Source organism: Cebus imitator, unplaced genomic scaffold (assembly GCF_001604975.1).
Source record: "Cebus imitator isolate Cc_AM_T3 unplaced genomic scaffold, Cebus_imitator-1.0 Scaffold115, whole genome shotgun sequence".
NCBI classification, from domain to species: domain Eukaryota; kingdom Metazoa; phylum Chordata; class Mammalia; order Primates; family Cebidae; genus Cebus; species Cebus imitator.
Genome location: NW_016107430.1, coordinates 4372179 through 4389578, shown reverse-complemented (window position 1 = coordinate 4389578; position 17400 = coordinate 4372179). Strand labels below are relative to the sequence as shown.

Here is a 17400-nt window from a genome sequence, read left to right as displayed (position 1 = left end):
AAAAAAAAAAAAAAAAGGCCCAAATCCTTCAAGACTTTCATGTGTGGGAAAGGTGGCATCCGGAGACAGTGGGGAAACGGTTCTGGGAAGAACAGGAGCCGTCAAGGAAAAACAACATAGGATCCTTATCTCATAGTCACTGCAGGAAGAATTCCAAATGGAGAAAAGATTTAAATGCACGGCACAACCCATCCAAGTACTAGAAGGAACCAGCAGAGTTTTCTTTCTTAATCTCAGAGGGTGAGCACAGACCAGCTGTGACATTTATCTCTCTGTGCCTGTCTCACAGGGTGCTGTGAGCACTGGAGGAATTAATACCGTACATGCAAACGCTTAGAACAATGCCTGGAACACAAGGGACAATGGTCACTCACTAATCCTTTGTGGTGCCACACGAAGACTATTGCCGTCATCATCATCATCATCATGAAAAAGAATGAGGACTTAAAAAAAATGGTTTTCTAGTTTTCAGGAGCAGGGAGTTTAATACGCAAAAAAGAAAGGTGAAGAAAGAAAGAAGCAGCTCCCTGTTCAGAGACAAAGGGGGGTGGGCTCCAAAGCTGAGAGAGGGAATCCCCAAAATGAGGACATTTTATAAACTGGTATCAAATGAGTATGAAAATATATTACTAGGTGAAAAAACATCAGATGCAGAGCATGGTATATACTGTGCTAATTTTGGTTGAGAAAAAGGGGGCGGTAGAAAAAAATGTACATATATATCTCTACATATATTTATAAGTGTATAGACTCACTCACACACACACACACAATCTTTGGTGAGACTGCTGCATTACACAACTCCAGGGGGCGCAATTCCATTGTATTCTATATCAATGGCATCCCAGGAGCTCGATATAAATGACGTCCCTTGGAGTTGTGCAACGCAGTGGTGGCCCTGCTAACGTGGCTGCAGGTGGGTAACATATCTCTGGAAGAATACAGAAGTGGAATGACATGGGTTGCCTGTAGGGAAGGGACAGAGGTGGCTTGGTACATAGGTGGGAAGGAGACTTTTCACCATTCAGCCTTTGTGTTCTTTCAATTTGGAACGATGTGAATGTGTTATAGAAAATTCCTCTTCCCAGAAAATAAATCAAAGAAGTTGTAAAAATAAATACATGTACGTAAGAGTAATACATACAAGTAACAGAACATGTTAGAAAATTTGGGAAATCCCGAAAAGTATAATGGAAAAAGAATTACGATTAAGCATGATTTTTTTTCCTGGTCTCTGGTTGTGTCTGCATGTATGTGCGTGTTGAATGCTTTGAAAGGCAGCATCATGCTCATAGGGCAGGAGTGGGCAAACTATAGCCCCAGACTAAATCTGGCCCATTGCCTGTTTTTGTAAATAAAGTTTTATTGGAACACAGCCACACACATTCACTTATGCATTATCTATGGCTGTTCTGCTACAATAGGATCATTAAGTAATTGTAAAAGACACCATATGGTCTTCAAGCCAAAAATATTTACTATCTGGCCCCTTACCGAGATAGCCTGCCAATTCCTGGTGTAGGGGAGAAGCATGGGTTTTGAAATGGGCTGAATCTGGGTTCAAGCCTCAGCTCCATTGTTGACCAGCTGATGTGGTCAGGGAAATTATTAACAATGTATATTAAACATTGATCTGGTTTGGCTCTGTGTCCCTACCCAAACTTCATGTTGAATTGTAATCCCTGATGTTGGAGGAAGGACCTAGTGGGAGGTGATCATGGATCATGGATCATGGTGGCGGATTTCTTCCTTGCCGTTCTTGTTACAGTGAGTGAGGTCTCACAAAATCTGATTGAAAGTGTGTAGAATGTCCCCCTTTGGTCTCTCTTCCTTCTGCTCTGGCCATGTAAGATGTACCTCCTTCCTCTTCACCTTCCACCGTGATTGTACATTTCCTGAGGCCTCCCCAGCCATGCTTCCCGTACAGCCTGCGGAACCGTAAGCCAATTAAACCTCTTGTCTTTATAAGTTACCCAGTGTCAGGTAGTTCTTTATAGCAGTGTGAGAACAGTCTAATACCAATATCATCCCCAGGACCTGACCCTTGGGGAGTGTGTCATAACTTGTACTATTGATTTTTAAAACAATGTTAAGACCATATTGTATACTACTTCCAACTATATATAAAATTTTGATTCTTTTATTTAACATTATATCACAGTATTTTTCTATATCATTAAAATTACTTATAAACTTTTTTTTCTTTTTCTTTTTTTCTTTGTACTTTTTATTATGGAAATTTTTAACCATATAGAAAAGTAGAAAAAGTAGAATAATGAACACCTCCATACCCATCTCGTACATAAGAACTGTTAACGTTTGGTGTATTGACTTCATCTACTTTATTGCTGAAGTATTTTTAAGTAAATTGTAGACATGATGACATTTTAGCTCTAAACACATCCATATACATCCCAAAAAGGAATATTTTCCTACATAACTCATAACTTCAAAATTCACAATCATTTCTTCTCCTTCTTCTTCTTTTTTGAGACAGAGTCTCACTCTGTCACCCAGGCTGGAATGCAGCGGCGTGACCTTGGCTCACTGCAACTTCTGTCTCCCAGGTTCAAGCGATTCTTGTGCCTCAGCCTCCCAAGTAGCTGGGATTACAGGTATGTGCCACCACGCATGGCTAATTTTTATATTTTTAGTAGAGATGGGGTTTTGCTGTTGTCCAGGCTGGTCTTGAACTCCTCACCTCAAGTGATCTGCCCACCTCAGCTTCCCAAGGTGTTGGGATTATAGGAGTGAGCCACCATGCTTAGCCCACAATAATTTTTTTTTTAATTTTTTTTCTTTTTTTTTTTTAAATAGAGACGGCGTTTCACCACATTGTCCAGGATGGTCTTGATCTCTTGACCTCATGATCCACCCACCTCGGCCTCCCAAAGTGCTGGGATTACAGGTGTGAGCCAACGCGCCCAGCCAACCACAATAATTTCTTAATATCATCTAATACTTGCTCCATATACAAATTTCTACTTGTTTTCCAAAATTCCTTTTACAGATGGTTTATTCAAACCAAGATCCAATCAAGAACCATGTATTGCAATGGGCTCTATCTCTGAAGTCCCTCTGATGCTGTGACAGTATCTTGTTCCAGCCCCAGCCAGCCTCTCTCACTCCCCAATTTCTTTGTGTTTAACCTTGACGTGTTAATGAAACGAGGCTTAATAAATAGTATGCTAAGTAGCTGAATGTAGCATAACTGTGCACTCATTTTCTTATTTCTGGATATTTCCGTGGATTCTAATGCTTCCCTAGCATCAACAATGTGGCAAAGAACATCCTTAAGTCTTAGTTTGTCATAAAAGTACAAAATTATTTGCCATCTAGTGTGTTATTGTGCTAACCTGCCTGCTTCCTCATCCGCTCTTTGATGTATATCTAGTGACCTCTGATATCAACTTGGCTGCTTGTCTTACAGTCATTCTGTTCTCAGGGATTTGATTATGTCACATTCTAAGCTGGGTGCTCCAGGCAAACTGGTCTATTTGCCTTTGCTTACACAAAATGAGTTATGCCCGATTTCCTCCTCCTCAGTCCATCCTGCCCCTCCTCACCCTGTCCAATTTCCACCCATCCCAAAGCCTTCACCAATGGATTTCTTCCGTGCATGCCTGCTTCCTAAGTCTCTTCAGCAGAAGTGGTCTCCTGCTTTTGTGCCACTCTGACGACAATGATGCTGCTGGGTTGTACTTGGCCTCTGGGCTTCTAGCAAATCTTCTCTTCACTCCTAGCGAGTGGGGACTGATTTATGCATCTCTGCCTTCTACATAGCACCCAGCGCCATCCCCTGCTCGCAGCTGCACCATGCATACTCATTGACAGAATAAATGGATGTTTTGTGATACATCAGTGATGGGATGCGGGGTGGCAGCCACCTTGTAATCAAGCCTAATTAAAGATCTCAGTGACCTTGGACAAGTCACTTTCTAAGCCTAAGTCTCCTCCCCTATCAAAAAATAAATAAAAAGTATCTACCTGATAGAGTTTTTAGAAGAATGAAAGGAAATATGAATGTCTGTGTTCTTAATCCTATTAGACCCTATCAGACCTAATATTTTTTCTTTCTTTTTTTTTCTTTTTTTTTTTTTTTTTTTTTTTTTTTTTTTTTTTTTTTTTTTTTTTTTTTTTTTTGGAGATGGGGTCTCACTCTGTTGCCCAGGCTGGATTGCAGTGGCACTATCCCAGCTCACTGCAACATCTGCCTCCCAGGCTAAGGTGATCCTCCCACCTCAGCCTCCCAAGTAGATGGGACTGCAGGTGCCCACCACAACACCTGGCTAATTTTTGTATTTTTACATAGTATTTATTTATTTTTATTTTTTGAGATGTGGTCTCACTGTCACAAAGGCTGGAGTGCAGTGGTGCGATCTTGGCTCACTGCAACCTCCGCCTCCTAGGTTCAGGTGATTCTTCTGCCTCAGCCTCCTGAGTAGCTGGGATTACAGGTGCCCACCACTACGCCTGGTTAATTTTTGTACTTTTAGGAGAGACAGGTTTCCCCATGTTGGCCAGGCTGGTCTTGAACTCCTGACCTCAAGTGATCTGCCAACCTCAGTCTCCCAAAGTGGTAGGATTACAGGCACGAGCCACGGCGCCCGGCCAGACCTAATTTCTAAACAAATATTCTGTAAAGGCCTCTTTCACTATTCTGAAATAAAATTCAGAGACAATATACCTACAAACATAGTTCCTCCAAAAATGATGTCCAAGGTATAGTATAAAGGGCAGATAGATACATACAAATTTGTGTTTCAACCTGTGACTGCCTTGACGTGACTCCATTAGAAGACACAGTGAAGGAGTGAAATGATAGCAACTATTTATAATGAACATAGGAGCTTGGATTTAGAACTTAAGGAAAGCAAGGAGCAGAGGTACAGGTGTTCACCACAATGACCCTGTTAAGATAAATGAAAACAAACCAGGCTTGTTTGCATATGATAAGAAACAAGAGAGATATCATCTTAATTGAAGTAAGAATAACATGCCCAGACAAATTAAAAATTATCAAGGTGGAAAAACTGAGGAAGAAAAAGATCTCACAAATAAATTGGTCCTTATTAAAAAGAGAAGCATGGCCGGGCACGGTGGCTCATGCTTATAATCCCAGCACTTTGGGGAACCGAGGTAGGAGAATCACTTGAGCCCAGGAGTTCAAGACCAGTCTGAGCAACATAGTGAGACCCCCATCTCTACAAAATATGTGTATTATAATTAGCTGATCATGGTGGCTCTTGTCTATAATCCTAGCTACTTGGAGGCTGAGGCGGGAGGATCGCATGAGTCCAGGAGTTTAAGGCTGCAGTGAGCTTTGATCTCTCTGTCACCACACCACTGCACTCCAGCTTGGTGACAGAGAGACCCTGTCTCTAAAAAAATGTAAAACAAAATAGGCCAGGTGCAGTGGCACGCGCCTGTAATCCCAGCACTTTGGGATGCTGAGGCAGGTGGATCACCTGAGGTTGGGAGTTCAAGACCAGCCTGACCAACATGGAGAAGTCCTGTCTCTACTAAAAATACAAAATATTAACCGGGCGTGGTGACGCATGCCTTTAATCCCAGCTACTTAGGAGGCTGAGGCAGGAGAATTGCTTGAATCTGGGAGACAGAGGTTGTGGTAAGCTGAGATCACACCATTGCACTCCAGTCTGGGCAACAAGAATGAAACTCCGTCTCAAAAAATATATATATATTTAAAAGAAGAGTTAAAATAAGCCCCTATGCTATGACACAGGACAAGATATGATATTCAGTCCCTGAATGACCAGGGGCATACTGAAAAGTCATAGGAGACATAGAACAATTATTATTTGGGCAGGACTAACCTAGGCATTGTAGGAGCCTAGCATCTGTGGCTCCCCACTAAATGCTGAAAATAGCTCCCATCCATAATGACAATCTAAACAACTCCTTCACATTTTCAAAACTTCCCTGAAGGGCACTGCCACCCCCCTTGAGAACCACAGATACATGTGAAAGCAATTTGAAAAGTTAAAAGAATTTTTCAAATACACAGTATGATTAATCCACTAAAATTGCAGTGGATTTTCAGTGGACACTGTATATTGGTACTATTTAAATGAAGACTGTTGAATTATAAAACATGAGTCTTTTTTTTTTAATAAAACTGATTTCCATTTCTGGAAACATGGCAAGTGAATCAATATACTTATTGAAAATAACTAAAAATTCTGGATTAAAAATAATTTAAGAGCATCAGTGAATAAGCAGAAAAATTAACAATTCTTAGTCCAAGGATTTAGTGGAATAGTTTCGAGATGCAGATAGAACACTGTGTTCCAAGAGCATTTGCTAAGCCTGCTGAATTTGAGCTTTGGTATTTGAGACCTCACATGACTGTGAAAAAGGAGACAAAACCCACCGTCTGACCAAGCTGAGGAATTTAATAAGTGGTCTTCCAGCATAAAGCTGGGATGCTTCCAAAGGCTATGCCCTTGGTGTAAAAGGAAATTTAGAAACATTTCCCACATTCTGACTGGGCACAGTGGCTCACGCCTGTAATCCCAGCACTTTGGGAGGTCAAGGCAGGCGGATCATGAGGTCAGGACCCAAGATCAACCTGACCAACATGGTGAAACTCCATCTCTATAAAAATACAAAAAATCAGCTGGGCGTGGTAGCAGGTGCCTGTGATCCCAGCTACTCAGGAGGCCTAGGCAGGAGAATCACTTGAACCCGGGAGGCAGAGGTTGCCATGAGCCTAGATAATGCCATTGCACTCCAGCCTGGGCAACAAGAGGGAAACTCTGTCTCACACAAAAAAAGAGAAACATTTCCCACATTATCCTGAAGACTGCAGGGAAAATCTGCCTCACACTTGCACAGAAGAGGGTAAGATATATGTGTATGTGTCTTTGTGTTTGTGTTTGTATGTAGACACATGTGCCAAAAATCATCACTAAACATTCAAACCATGAGCTGTCCATGACACAGTTTATAGCAAAAAATCCACACTCTGGGTGGTCTGGATAGGCCAAGTGGAGAATGTAACTGGAGTGATCCCAGAAATAGTAATGCCTCCAGAACCTGGCAGAAGCAGAAGTGAATCCTTCATAGAGGAAGCCAAATTTATCCCTGACTTCAGAGTATTCCCACAGATGTCAAGGAAAACGAACAGTTTAAAGTTAAATGACAGAGAGGGAAAGAGAGAGAGAAACTAACAACACAATAAAACAGGCCATTTAAGAACTAAGTACAAGAGGCAGCAGAAAGCTGGAACAAAACTGCAAAAACTTCTGATCTTGAAATAATAAGACAAAGACTTTTAAATAATCGTGTTTAATGTGTTTAATAAAAATAAAACTCATGCATGAAAATGTATACAAGAAAAAGAAACAGAAAACGATTAAGTGATTTTGAAAAAGAACCTAAAGAACTTCCAGAAAAAAAGAACTCAGGGCACAGATTTACTAGAATAATCACATGAAAAGATATACAGATCTATCTAACTATTTAGCAAGCTAGCATTTATCTCGATCTTAATGAAGTTGCAAAGCACCAAAGACAAAGAGAATATCTTAACAACAGTGAAAGAGAAAAGACAGATTATTTTTTAAAATGTTTCAATTTACTACTCCTTAGCGGCAACTGATATCAAAAGACAATGTATGATATGTTCAATGTGCTAAGAGAAGATGATTGTTTATTTTCAACTCTATATTCATAATTGAGGAAAAGTAATTTTTGGACAAACAAAAACTGAGACAAGTTGATACGAACAAACCTTCAGCTCTGGCAGAAGAAAAATTAGTTCAGATGGAAGGTGTAGGGAAGAAGAGGAAATAAAACACACAAAAGTGAAAAATAGTTGAAATATTGAATATATAAAGCAATAGTAATAGGCTTGTGGGGTTTTGAAAGAAAAGTTGATAGAATTAAATGCACAACAGCAGCAGCATATACATCAGGAAGGCATAAGTGGAAGCTGTAAGTTTTCATATTTTTCAGGAAAAGTAGAATTGCTAAGTAACTTTGATTTTGCTAAGTTATTTGCTGCTATTTCTAGAGACTCCATTTACAGAATAGAAACAGTTCCCAAACCAGTAAAGGGAAAAAATGGAAATGGAAAAAACAACAAATCAATCTAAAAGAGGGCAACAAAGTAGAGAAAGAGAATGGAATTTGTGGGAAAATAGTAGTAAAACAAAAGGTATAATAGCGATAAATCCAGAAATATAAATAATTACGACAAATGTAAACAAATTAGATGTTTCACCTAAAATACAAAGCTTGTCAGAATGAACTTTTTAAAAATCGAACTATATGCTCTTCATAAGAAACATACCTCAAACAAGAGTATACAGAGAGTCTGAAAGCGAAAGGGTCAAAAAAGATGTACTAAGAAAATGTGTACTGGGTTTAGCTGTGTTAACCAGCAAAGTAGACTTAAAGCAAAAAGCACTGCTACAGACAGACGTCACTTCAAGACATTAAACAATTCAGTTCAACGCAAAGACTGTTTTAAATTTACATACTCAATAACTTTCGAAATACATTAAGCAAAACTTCTGCATAGAGGATAAGGTCTGAAATAATATAAAAATACATACATATTATAAAGCAAAAATTGGTCATTACCAAGAAAAATAAACAAATCAGGAACCATGGGGGAGCATTTAACACACCTCTTCTAGTAAATGCTTTAACAAACAGAACAAACAGGAAAAAATCATCAGTACGGATACAGAAGATTTGAACAACACGTGTAATACAAGTGACCAAAGGGACATTATATCAATCCAGGAAGCAGATGCCAAGATGGGATTAGACATGCCAGAGGCATCTTGGGGAAACCACCCATGAGGGATAAAGGAGAGGAAGCAGTAGCAGGCAGAGAGCGTCTTCTGCCCACAATACCAATCTGAAAGGAGTGGGAAAAGGAAGAACGCTTGAGGAGGTGGAGTCTCAGACTACAGCGCAATTCTACAAATGGCATGGCCAGGCTGATGGGCTGCCTTTGACTCAAAGTTGCCCATTTAAAATGCCTCAAATCCCACAGGAATGGGCCTGCACTAGTAATCATGACAAACTCAGCTCCACAAGCTGGAAGCAGCTCAGAGGAAGAGTGGTCTCAGCACAAATGCATTGCTGGATCCAAAGGAAGAGCGGTTAGGGCTGGCAGGCAACTGTGCACCCTGCAGCGGGACAGCGAGTTGCGCAGGTTCATGACCACTATATGCATATTTAGCAGACAAGCTGAGTGGCGCATATCCATTGCCAACACAGACGTATTTAGAACACCATACCCAACAACTGCAGAAACACATGCCTTTCAAGCACACATGGAATATTTACAAATGTTGCCCATATACCAGGTCATAAGGCAAATCTCAATATACTTTTAAAATATTAAATCATACAGAATACATTCACTACAACAATGAAGTGAGGCTAGAGATCAGTAACAGATAGTCAACAGAAAACCCACATAGCTTATAAATTAAGAAACCCATGTTTAAATAACCAGGGGCTCAAAGAAGAAAACATTGAGTATGGAACTGTAATGAAAATATGTAGCAAAACTTTTGGGATAGATTAAACAATTCTGAGAGAAATTTATGGACCAAAAGGCTATGTTTAGAAAAAAAGAAATGGAAAGAAAACCTAAACACTAATGAACTAAACATCCATTTTATGAAGCTAGAAACACATCAGCAAAATAAGAAAGGTAGGAAAATAAATAAGAGAAGCGTAGAAATTAATGAAATGGAAAATAAACACAATAGAGAAGATTAGCAAAGCCAAACATTCCTCTGAAAAGACTAATAAAAATGACAAACCTCTGGTAAGACTGACCAAGAAATAAAGAAAGCATAAATAAACAATATCAAGAATGAAATACTGATATAAATATAAAGGCTTTCTGATATCGAAACAGAATAATAAGAGGACATTGTTGAACATTTTTATGACACTAAATTTGAAATCTTGTGAGAAACAGACCCACTCTCAGGAAAATCTAACAGACTAAAAGAGAAACCCCAACAATCCTATAATCATGAAAGAAATTGAATGTGTAAATTAAAACCTTCCCACATATTAAACTCCAGGGCCCGTTGGCATCACCAGCAAGTTCCAGACACTCAAAGAATAAATCATTATAATTGTATACAAGCTATTTCAAAGCATGAAAAAAAGAGGCCTCATTCCCTCAACTCATTTTATAAACCTAGCATTAACTTGGTGCCAAACCTGACAGTGCAAAAAGGAAAAGTTTGGGCCAGGCGTGGTGGCTCATGCCACAGGCAGTTTGGGAGGTCAAGGTGGGTAGTTTGCTTGAGCCCAGGAGTTTGAGACCAGTTTGGGCAACAGGGCGAAATCCCATCTCTACAAATAGATATAGCTGGGCATGGTGGCGCACACCTATAGTCTCAGCTACTTGGGAGGCTGAAGCAGGAGAATCGCTTGAGCCCAGGAGGTAGAGGTTGCAGTGAGCCAAGATCGCACCACTGCACTCCAGCCTGGGCGACACAGTGAGACCCTGTCTCAAAAAAAAAAAGAAAAGGAAAATTTCAGGTAAGCCTCACCCATGAACATGGATTCAAAAACCATAAACAAAATATTGGCAATCTTACTTAGCAATGTAAGAAAAAGATAATGTATCCTGTAGTATCCCTCCCTTATCTGTGGTTTCACTTTCCATGGTTTAGTGACTTTCCTGCAGTGAACTGTGGTCCGAAAATATGAAATGGAAATAAACAGATAGATAGTTTATTTCCAGCACTAAACAATTCATGGTTTTTGTTTGTTGTTTTTTTGAGATGGGGTCTCACTCTGTCACCCAGGCTGGAGTGCAATGGTATTATCTTGGCTCACTGCAACCTCCTCTTTCAGGATCCAAGGGATTCTCCTGCCTCAGCCTCCCAAATAGCTGGGATTACAGGCACGTGCCATCATACCTGGCTAATTTTTGTATTCTTAGTATAGATGGGATTTCACCATGTTGGCCAGGCTGGTCTTGACCTTCTGACCTCAGGTGGTCCTCCATCTCAGCCTCCCAAAGTGCTGGGATTACAGGTGTGAGCCGCTGTGCCTGGCCAACAATTCATGTTTTAAATTGCATGTTGTTCTGAGTATTGTGACGAAACCCTGCAGCATCCTACTCCAGCACTTCATCTTATCACGCAGGCATTGTCTCATCTCACTTATTACAAGAAGCGTGAGTATAATACAATAAGATACTCTGAGAGAGACCACACTTACATAATTTTTATTATAGTATATTGTTATAATTGTTCTATGTTATTAGTTATTGTTATTAATCCCTCACTGTGCCTGATTTATAAATTAAAATTTATCATGGGTATGTAGTCACAGAAAAATACATAGTATACATAGGGTTTGCAGTTAAACATAGTATACATAGGGTTTGCAGTTAAACATAGTATACATAGGGTTTGCAGTTATACATAGTATACATAGGGTTTGCAGTTGTTATACATAGCATACATAGGGTTTGTATACTATTTGCAGTTCCAAGTATTCATTGAGGGGGTCTTGGAACATATTCCCCACACATAAGTGGGGACTACTGTACATCATGAGAAAGCAAGATTAGTTTAACATATAAAATCAATGAGAAATTTATTATATAATTTATTTTAAAAATAAATAAATAAGAAAATTAGAATCTATACAAAGGAATAAAAAGTGCCATGAGTGGTAAAGGTATAGGAAAACCTAACAAAACCAGTTAGCCCTAAGTTCCATAGCCAGCAAAAATGTATTTCAAAAATAGAGAACAAATAAAGACTTTCTCTGATAATAAAAAGCTGACAGAATTCATCGTAAGCAACCCTGCATTACAAGAAATGTTAAAAGAGACTCTTCAGGCAGAAGAAAATGATAGTAGATGAAAATTAGTATCAGCTGGGAGTGGTGATTTGCACCTGTAGTCCCAGTACTTTATTTCTTTTATGAATTGCATCATTGGTGTTTTATCTAAAAAGTCATTGACATACCCAAGGTCATCTATGTTTTCTCCTATGCTATCTTCTAGGAATTTTACAGCTTTGCATTTTACATTTAGGTTTATAATCCATTTTCAATTAACTTTTGTGCAGAGTATAAAGTGAGTCCAGATTCATTTTTCGTATGTAGATGTCCAGTTGTTCCAGTACTATGTGCTGAAAAGACGATCCTTGTTCCATTGTATTGCCTTTGCCACTTTAAGACAAGTTGACTGTATCTATTTCTGGGGTGTCTAATCTGTTCCATTGACCCACTTGTTTACTTTTTCACCAATACCACACTGTCTTGATTACTGTAGCTTCATGGTAAGTAAATGACACAGTTTATAGTAAGTCTTGAAGTTGGGTAGTGTTAGTCTTCCAACTCTGTCCTTTGTCAATATTGAGTTAACTGTTCTGAATCATTTGCCTCTCTATATAAACCTGAGAACCAATTTGTTTATATCCATAAAATAACATGCTGAAATTTCCATTGGGATTGCCTTGACTCTATATATCAAGTAGGGAAGAATTAACATCTTGACAATATAGAGGTTTCTATTCATAAACATAGAAAATATCAACTTTAGTGACACTAGTGTTATTAAGTCTGATAACCCAGTACCATCAGACCAACCTAGAGTTTTGTAGTTTTAATAATCTTATACATATTTTGTTAGATTTATACCCAAGTTCAGTTGCCCCTCAGTATCCATGGAGGATTTGTTCCAGGATCCTCAGAGATACCAGTGTCCTAGGATGCTCAAGCCCCTTATATAATATGGTATAGTATTTGTATAACCTACACAACATCCTCCATTATATATTTGTGTAAACCTACACATATCCTCCACTATACTTTAAATTATCTCTAGATAACTTATAACAGCTAATACAATGTAAATACTAAGTAAATAGTTGTTACACTATATTGTTTAGAAAATAATAGCAAGACAAAAATGTTTACATGTTCACTACAGGCACATCCATTTTTTTTTTTTTAAGTATTTTTGACCCACAGTTGTTTGAATCCATGGACACAGAATCCAGGAATATGGACTTTCTCAGGCAAACAAAAATTGAGGAAATCTGTTGGCAGTAGACCTGCCTTGAAGAAGTGTTAAAAGAGGTTCTCACAGAAAAGAAAAATTATATAGCTCAGAAACTTGAATCTACATAACGGGAGAGTATCAAAGAAGGTATAAATGAAGAAAAAAATAAAAAGTTTCATTTTTCTTATTAGTTTATCTAACAGACAGTAATTTGTTCAAAATAATAATAACCGCAATGTATTTGTATATATATATATATATGCTTATGCATAAGTGAAATGAATGACAGGAAGGACACAAAGGATTACAGGAAGGAATTAGGAATATTTTCCTGTTATAAGGTATATATACTACCCATAAAACAGTATAACAGTAATAAAAGTGACTTGGGCTGGGCACAGTGGCTGGCCTGTAATCCCAGCACTGTGGGAGGCCAAGATGGGCAGATCACTTGAGGTCAGGAGTTCGAGACCAGCCTGGCCAACATGGTGAAACCCCGTCTCTATTAAAAATACTAAAATTTGCCATGCGTGGTCATATGTGCCTGTAGTCCTAGCTAATCAGGAGGCTGAGGCAGAAGAATTGCTTGAACCTGGGAGGTGGAGGTTGCAGTGAGCCAAGATCACGCAACTGCACTCTGGATGACAGAGACTCTGTCTCAAAATAAATAAGTAAATAAGACTTGGCTTAGTTGTGAATATGTATTGCAAACTCTAGAGCAACACTGAAGAAAAGTTTAAAAAAAGAAATAAAATTGATGACTAAGAAAGAAGAGAAAATGGAATCATGTAAAATGCTCAATTAATACCACAAAAGGCAGAGAAGGTGTGGAAGACAAAAATTCCCATTATGTATGTTACTCCTTTTTTTAGTGGTCCCACAGCTCATCACGGATATTCCATTGTGGTTTTGTCTTTTTTCTCTTTGCTTTTCACTTTTGGAAGTTCCTATTGTCATGTCTTCAAGCTCAGAGAATCATTCTTTAGCCATGTGTTTTGCCATATTGAGTTCACCAAAATCATCCTTCATTTCCATTACAGTTTCTTTGATCTCTAACACTTTTTCTTAATTCTGTCTTAGAATGTTCATTTCTCTGCTTACATTATTCATTTATTCTTTAAAGTTGTCTTTTTTTCATTAAAGCCCTCAGCATATTCATCATCATTTAAAAAAATTATTTGTGTGATAATTTCAGTGTTCCTACCATACCTGATCCTGGAGTTGATGCTTGTTTAGGCTCTTCAAATGATGGGTTTTTTGTTTGTTTGTTTGTTTGTTGTCTTTTAGTATGCCTTATTATTGTTTTGTTTTGTTATGTTTTGAGACAGGGTCTCTGTCACTTAGGCTGGAGTGCAGTGGCACAATCTTGGCTCACGGCAACCTCCAACTCCTGGGTTCAAGTGGTCCTTTCACCTCAGCCTTCCAAGTAGCTGGGACTACAGGTGCGCACCACCTCACCCAGCTAATTTTTGACCTCAAGTGATCCACCCACCTTGGCCTCCCAAAGGACTGGCATTACAGGCATGAGCCACCATGCTCAGCATACTGTGCCTTGTAATTTTTTGTTGGAAGGTGGACATTATGTACTGGGTAAAAGGAACTGCACTAAATAGGCCTTTAGTAATACAGAGGTGAGCCGAGCATGGTGGCTCACACTTTAATCCCAGTGTTTTGGGAGGCTGAGGTGGGAGGATTGCTTGAGGTCAGAAATTGGAGACTCAGCTGGGCAACATGGCAAGACTCTGTTTCTACAAAAAAAATTTTTAAATTAGGCATGGTGGCATGCACCTGCAGTCCTGCTGCTTGGGAGGCTGAAGCAGGAGGATCCCTTGAGCCCAGGAGTTCAAGATGGTGATGATCTATGATTACACCACTGTACTCTATCCTGGGTGACAAAGCAAGACCCTAACTAAAATTTAAAAATAAAATAAAATATTGAAAAAGTAATATAGAAGTGCAGTAGGGGGGAGGGAGGGGAATACTTCTATAATTTTACCATTAGGTCTTTGTCTTTTGGTGAGCCTTTACCCCTGGACTGTGAATTTCACCATTGTTTCTCAGATGTCCCCAACCTCCACTCCTTATGTGGGACAGGATGGCTAGATGGTGCTGGAACTGGGTATTTCCCTTCTGCCATGTAGAAAGCTAAAGGGAGCTGGAGTTGGGTAATTTCCTTTCTCCAGGTAGGTTCAGCTCTGGCACATCCCAGCAGGCTAGGCTCTGGTAAAATAGTTACTTCTAAGGGTAGGCCTTGTTAGGAAAAACAGAACGTTCTGTAGGTCTGGATCTGAAAGGAACAAAACACACACACACACACACGCACGCACTGGCACATTTCAACATGGTTCCTTTCTCCTTCTCCTGCCAGAAGCTTGAGGCAGTTTTCATCCGATATTGACTATGATGTCCAGGTGGTGTTCCTGCAGGTAAAACTACAAAAGCAGGGGGGTTCCTCTATCATTGGGTCCCCTGGAGTTTTTAACTTTCAGATCTGTCCATACTGACCCTCCAAGAATCTGTCAATTACAATTTAGTTTTTCCTACCCTAGTGCTGGCTCCTGGTGGTTTCTGCTCTGGTAGGCTGTGATTCTCTGTATCTGTTTGTCTGTCTCTTTAATTTTGGGGAGAGCAGTTTGCCTTAGGACCTTACTTCTCTGACAGATCTAGAAGACTTGATTTTTCAGTTTGTAAAACTTTTACTTGCTGTCTAGGATGGAGTGCTAATTTCTAAGCTCCTTGCATGCCAGACCAGCCATTCAATATATTTTTCATTTCAGATATTTTAAATTTATATTTTTTTTAAGTTCCATTTGGTTGCTTTACATCTATTTTTATTTTTAAAATTGTTTTGGAGATGGGGTCTTGCTCTGTCACCCAAACTGTAGTTGGTTTTTTTTTTATACCTCCCATTCTCTCCTCATTATGCTCATGTTCTCCTCCACATTTTTTAATGTCTGGAGCAAATTTATACAGTAGTCCTCCCTCATCTGGAGTTCCACTTTCCATGGTTTCAGTTACCCATGATCACTTGAAGTTCTAAAATATTAAATGGAAAATCCCAGAAATAAACAATTCATAAGTTTTAAGGTACACGCTGTTCTGAGTAGTATGATAAAATCTCATTGCTTTGTCCCGGCCAGGACGTGAATCATTGCTTTGTCCAGCGTATCCATGCCATCTACACTACCCACCCTGCCTGTCACTTAGTAGCCTGCTCAGTTATCAGATCCACTGTCAGATATAGGTGTGGCAGTTCTCGTGTTCAAGGAACTCTTATTTGACTTAATAATGGCCCCAAAGTGCAAGAGGAGTGCTGCTAGCAATTCAAATATGCCAAAGAGAAGCACAAAGTGCTTCCTTTGAGCAAAATAGATGAAAGTTCTTGACTTAATAAGGAAAGAAAAAAATTTTACGCTGAGGTTGCTAAGACCTACGGTAAGAATGAATCTTCTATCCATGAAATTGTGAAGAAGGAAAAAGAGATTCATGCTAGTTTTGCTGTTGCACCTCACATTACAAAAGTTATGGCCATAGTGCATGGGAAGTGCTTAGTTAAGATGAAAAGGAATTAAATTTGTGGGTGGAAGACATGAACAGAAATGTGTTCTGATTGATGGTAACATGTTGCAGCAGAAAGCATTGAGTTCATACAAAGACTTCAGCAAGAGATCCCCCGAAATTAGTGACACCAAGCCATTTACTGCAAGTGAGGGATGGTTAAACAGATCCAGGAATAGATTTGGACTGAAAAATATAAATATTACTAGAGAGGCTGCATCTGCCAATGAAGAAGTTGCTGCCACATTTCTGGCAAAGTTGAAGAAGTCACCAAGGAGAAAGGACACCCTCCAAAGCAATGAAACCTGGCTTTTCTGGGAGAAGATGTGCAATAAAACCTACACTCATAAAAGTGCAAAGGAGCACCAGGGCATAAAACATGGAAGGACAGATAGCTCTGTTGTCACGTGGCAATACTGCAGGGCATATGATATAACCAGGTGTAGTATACACAGCGAAGAACACACATGCTCTCAAAAACAAAATCAAAAAGTATCTGCCTTTGTTTGATACTATCTATGGTTTCAGGCATCCACTGGGGGTCTTGGAACTTATCCCCTATGAATAAGGGGGGTTAACTATAATTACTGTTTAATGTCTTCATCTGCTAATTCGATCATTTGTTATTTACACGTCTGTTTCTTTTGGTTACTTTTTCAACGATTTGTGAAGACCCCTCTGCAAATCTCTGGTTGGTAGTCACTTGGGTCTCACCTCGGTATTATTCTTTAGGATGTAATTACATCTTTTATTCATTCATCTGAATGTCTGACATATTTCAAAATAATAAAAGAAAATGAACCTAAATT

General features: G+C 39.1%; 1 long non-coding RNA gene across 3 annotated transcripts in view; it reads left to right on the top strand.

The window, feature by feature from the left end:
• LOC108311428 overlaps nt 1–17400 on the top strand; it is a 51566-nt gene that overhangs the window by 24095 nt on the left and 10071 nt on the right. Inside the window, exon 3 of one of the 3 annotated variants that reach the window (XR_005201912.1) lies at nt 2498–2521. The exons of the other annotated variants lie outside the window; for them this stretch is intronic. This is a non-coding gene — a long non-coding RNA (uncharacterized LOC108311428). Of the gene's footprint in view, nt 1–2497; nt 2522–17400 lie in introns of those variants that run through there. 3 annotated transcript variants of the gene reach the window in all.